Below are 5,830 nucleotides of genomic sequence, written 5' to 3'. Positions count from 1 at the left end.
GGCTACTTCTACTAATGGCCCACCTGAGGTCCTGCTCTATAATGACTTCATTATAATGGTCACTAATATATCCTGGTTCTAGACTGAATGGTCGGAGCGCTCCAGAAGCAGGAGGGGTTGATTGGTTTGAATTGGCTGGCTCATGGGAGGATAGCAGTGGTTCATTTGAGCCGGATCCCACCTCTCTGTTTGGGACTTTTTGTTCCGGAACCTATTTAGGTGGATCTGGGTACTCTCGTGGCATGAAAAATTATTTTCTCTTTTTGCAAATGTAAAATTGTTAATAAAGCGATCAAAGTTCATTCGAGTTTCCTCTTCCTTAATTCTCCTGCCCCCATAAACAAACGTAATGTAAGAAGTTAGATTTTCAGCCTGTGCCTAATATTTTGAAGAGTTGACTGGGGTCAACACAACACTAATCAATACATTAATTGCACTATAACGGTGACAAACGGTGCCCACAAACTGTTAGGGCCTACATAAAGCTGTCCCAACAGCAGAGTCACAACAGCAGTACCAACACCTTACCACTGCTACACCTGGCTATCAGCGGAGCCTTGTCTGGCAGCGAAACAGTTCATTCAGCCTCATTTACTGCCTTTAAAAAAACATAGCTGATATGGCTGACTTGTTTAAACAAATGTGGTTTCTACTGAGAATTGAGATGTTCAAACTATGGCATAAGGGGACGACAAGCGGATAAGAGGCGATCCGTAACTTCGATTAAGACATTAATGAGCGAGATAGGATGGACGTAGTCAATATAACTATTTGTTCAGCACTTTTGAAATGTACAGCGACAGAATTCAGAACATGGGCCGTTCTTACAATGTTCTCCCTGAACACCAACTCAGAAGCGTAGGATAAATAAAGGGGCATATAAGCAGACAATGAAAGCTCTTACAATATTCAATGATGACATTTCTCTAAAACAGGTTATAGGCTACATGTGCACCACCAAGTCAGAACAGTTGGCGAAATTAAGAGGTGAATATAGACCAAATTATTAGGGTGAGGCACATGAGCTACTAACAGCTTACTACACAATATACACTTGGTATTACTTTCTTGGTATATTACATAATTTATGCAACAGCATACAATACATTTTTGGACTCACCTTGTTGTGCTGTGCTCACTTGAACAGGAAGGTGGTGCGGTGGTCCTTCGTGGGCAAATTTTGTCATCAAACTTGGTCATCAAAGTATGGAATTCTCTGGATGTAAGTTGCTTTCAAGATGACTGGGAACTCTGAAAAAAACAAGGTTGAATCATGACGACGTCAGTGATCTTCAGGTCGTAGCTCCAGAAAGAGGCCAGAGTTCCGTAATCAGAATTCCGAGTTTAATAAAGTTCAAAACGTATTTTCCCAGTCGTAGCTCATTTTCCCCCCAAGTTCCCAGTTGTCTTGAACTCACTAAAGTCAGATTTTGCAGTTCCGAGTTAACAGTTGATTTGAGCGCGACACAAGTCCTGCTTCATTGACAGCATGGTCAATGTTGAATGTTTATAATTTTAAACTAGGAAAAGAGACTCTTAACCTTAGACTTGGTTCCACACAGCCACTCCACTGAATAGCAGGCTTATGATTGCTTTGTAATGCTTGCAGTTAGCCACTGATTCCTTCCAAACTACTCATTGTTGAATTTACGATTTCCAACTTGTAATGTTTATATCCAATGGCCGATGAGCACCGATACCATTCATCTATAATTTCTCTTCATTATTTCTCTTCATATGACAAGGATTAAAAAGGATTTGCCAGTAGAATGTCGACTTGATTCAGGATGATGACTGCTAGCTAAGATTTTGAAAGTATGATGTTGACATGATCAGTCCAATCAAAGCTTTTAAATGTTTAAAATTTGTATTTAACCTTTATTTAACTAGGCAAGTCAGTTAAGAACAAATTCTTATTTACAATGACGGCCTAGGAAAAGGCTAAAGGCCTCCTGTACTGTAGATAAAAAAGCTACTGTAGATACTTGATTTGACGTCATTTTATCTGTGGCCAATGACGTTGAGCCTTCTTGGATGGGCACTTCTAATGTAACTCTATGGCAGCACCCAAGGGGCTAGACTTTTCGAGGTCTAGCCTTTTACTTGGCGGTGACGAGGTGTCCCCATGAGTGACAGAACACTGAGCAAATCACGGCGCAACATTCCATATTTTCTGCTGCCTTTCCCACCACCACAGAAAGCACTGAGCTAGGCTGAAACACCTGCATTTTGGAGCTGCTTTACTCAAGAAAACAAAAAGAGACCATGTTTGTATGCGGCTTTATTAAATGTTATATATATTTTTTACATTGTTTGCAAACTGATATGATATTTAATGAAATTTTTTGCTCTGCCTCACTTGCCCTGAATGACGGGTCGCCACTGTGTATGTGTGAGACCAACGGGTGGCCGTGCCTGTATGAGAATCGTGCCTGTATCTCTCTCTCACATAACTAAAATGAAATTCACTTTCTATGATCTCTCTCCCTCTCTGCTCTGATAGACATGAGCCTGCAACTCTCATCTCTCCAGCGTTCATCATTTATTTCCTTATAGAATCACAGCTGTATGAAGGGTTCTGGAGAAACTGCAACAGTCCTGATACACTGGAAAACACCTGCCAAAGTTATATAAGTACTGCTGACTGTTCAGAAAGAAATGAAATCATTCAGAATACTACACCACCAGAAGGCCTATCATTTAGCCACAGAGGATCAATAGCTTATTTTTTTTAAATAGCCTAGCTGTGGATTGTAGCCCAATAACATGGTATAGCCTAGCTGTGGATTGTAGCCCAATAACATTGTATAGCCTAGCTGTGGATTGTAGCCCAATAACATGGAATAGCCTAGCTGTGGATTGTAGCCCAATAACATGGAATAACCTAGCTGTGGATTGTAGCCCAATAACATGGTATAGCCTAGCTGTGGATTGTAGCCCAATAACATGGAATAGCCTAGCTGTGGATTGTAGCCCAATAACATGGAATAACCTAGCTGTGGATTGTAGCCCAATATAAAGGAATAGCCTAGCTGTGGATTGTAGACCAATAACATGGTATAGCCTAGCTGTGGATTGTAGCCCAATAACATGGAATAGCCGAGCTGTGGATTGTAGCCCAATAACAAGGAATAGCCTAGCTGTGGATTGTAGCCCAATAACATGGAATAGCCTAGCTGTGGATTGTAGCCCAATAACAAGGAATAGCCTAGCTGTGGATTGTAGCCAAATATAAAGGAATAGCCTAGCTGTGGATTGTAGCCCAATAACATGGAATAGCCGAGCTGTGGATTGTAGCCCAATAACATGGAATAGCCTAGCTGTGGATTGTAGCCCAATAACATGGAATAATAGCCTAGCTGTGGATTGTAGACCAATAACATGGAATAGCCTAGCTGTGGATTGTAGCCAAATATAAAGGAATAGCCTAGCTGTGGATTGTAGCCCAATAACATGGAATAGCCTAGCTGTGGATTGTAGCCAAATATAAAGGAATAGCCTAGCTGTGGATTGTAGCCCAATAACATGGAATAGCCTAGCTGTGGATTGTAGCCCAATAACATGGAATAATAGCCTAGCTGTGGATTGTAGACCAATAACATGGAATAGCCTAGCTGTGGATTGTAGCCAAATATAAAGGAATAGCCTAGCTGTGGATTGTAGCCCAATAACAAGGAATAGCCTAGCTGTGGATTGTAGCCCAATAACATGGAATAGCCTAGCTGTGGATTGTAGCCCAATAACATGGAATAATCTAGCTGTGGATTGTAGCCCAATAACATGGAATAGCCTAGCTGTGGATTGTAGCCCAATATAAAGGAATAGCCTAGCTGTGGATTGTAGCCCAATAACATGGAATAACCTAGCTGTGGATTGTAGCCCAATAACATGGAATAACCTAGCTGTGGATTGTAGCCCAATAACATGGAATAGCCTAGCTGTGGATTGTAGCCCAATAACATGGAATAACCTAGCTGTGGATTGTAGCCCAATAACATGGAATAGCCTAGCTGTGGATTGTAGCCCAATAACAAGGAATAGCCTAGCTGTGGATTGTAGCCAAATATAAAGGAATAGCCTAGCTGTGGATTGTAGCCCAATAACATGGAATAGCCTAGCTGTGGATTGTAGCCAAATATAAAGGAATAACCTAGCTGTGGATTGTAGCCCAATAACATGGAATAGCCTAGCTGTGGATTGTAGCCCAATAACATGGAATAGCCTAGCTGTGGATTGTGGCCCAATAACATGGAATAGCCTAGCTGTGGATTGTAGCCAAATATAAAGGAATAGCCTAGCTATGGATTGTAGCCCAATAACATGGAATAGCCTAGCTGTGGATTGTAGCCCAATAACATGGAATAATAGCCTAGCTGTGGATTGTAGCCCAATATAAAGGAATAGCCTAGCTGTGGATTGTAGCCCAATAACATGGAATAACCTAGCTGTGGATTGTAGCCCAATAACATGGAATAACCTAGCTGTGGATTGTAGCCCAATAACATGGAATAGCTTAGCTGTGGATTGTAGCCCAATAACATGGAATAGCCTAGCTGTGGATTGTAGCCCAATAACATGGAATAGCCTGGCTGTGGATTGTAGCCCAATAACATGGAATAGCCTAGCTGTGGATTGTAGCCCAATAACATGGAATAGCCTAGCTGTGGATTGTAGCCCAATAACATGGAATAGCCTAGCTGTGGATTGTGGCCCAATAACATGGAATAGCCTAGCTGTGGATTGTAGCCCAATAACATGGAATAGCCTAGCTGTGGATTGTAGCCCAATAACATGGAATAGCCTAGCTGTGGATTGTAGCCCAATAACATGGAATAGCCTAGCTGTGGATTGTAGCCCAATAACATGGAATAGCCTAGCTGTGGATTGTAGCCCAATAACATGGAATAGCCTAGCTGTGGATTGTAGCCCAATAACATGGAATAGCCTAGCTGTGGATTGTAGCCCAATAACATGGAATAGCCTAGCTGTGGATTGTAGCCCAATAACATGGAATAGCCTAGCTGTGGATTGTAGCCCAATAACATGGAATAGCCTAGCTGTGGATTGTAGCCCAATAACATGGAATAGCCTAGCTGTGGATTGTAGCCCAATAACATGGAATAGCCTAGCTGTGGATTGTAGCCCAATAACATGGAATAGCCTAGCTGTGGATTGTGGCCCAATAACATGGAATAGCCTAGCTGTGGATTGTAGCCCAATAACATGGAATAGCCTAGCTGTGGATTGTAGCCCAATAACATGGAATAGCCTAGCTGTGGATTGTGGCCCAATAACATGGAATAGCCTAGCTGTGGATTGTAGCCCAATAACATGGAATAGCCTAGCTGTGGATTGTAGCCCAATAACATGGAATAGCCTAGCTGTGGATTGTAGCCCAATAACATGGAATAGCCTAGCTGTGGATTGTAGCCCAATAACATGGAATAGCCTAGCTGTGGATTGTGGCCCAATAACATGGAATAGCCTAGCTGTGGATTGTAGCCCAATAACATGGAATAGCCTAGCTGTGGATTGTAGCCCAATAACATGGAATAGCCTAGCTGTGGATTGTGGCCCAATAACATGGAATAGCCTAGCTGTGGATTGTAGCCCAATAACATGGAATAGCCTAGCTGTGGATTGTGGCCCAATAACATGGAATAGCCTAGCTGTGGATTGTGGCCCAATAACATGGAATAGCCTAGCTGTGGATTGTAGCCCAATAACATGGAATAACCTAGCTGTGGATTGTAGCCCAATAACATGGAATAGCCTAGCTGTGGATTGTAGCCCAATAACATGGAATAGCCTAGCTGTGGATTGTAGCCCA

Source organism: Salmo salar, unplaced genomic scaffold (assembly GCF_905237065.1).
Source record: "Salmo salar unplaced genomic scaffold, Ssal_v3.1, whole genome shotgun sequence".
Taxonomy (NCBI): Eukaryota; Metazoa; Chordata; class Actinopteri; order Salmoniformes; family Salmonidae; genus Salmo; species Salmo salar.
Note: the sequence above shows the minus strand (reverse complement) of the source record.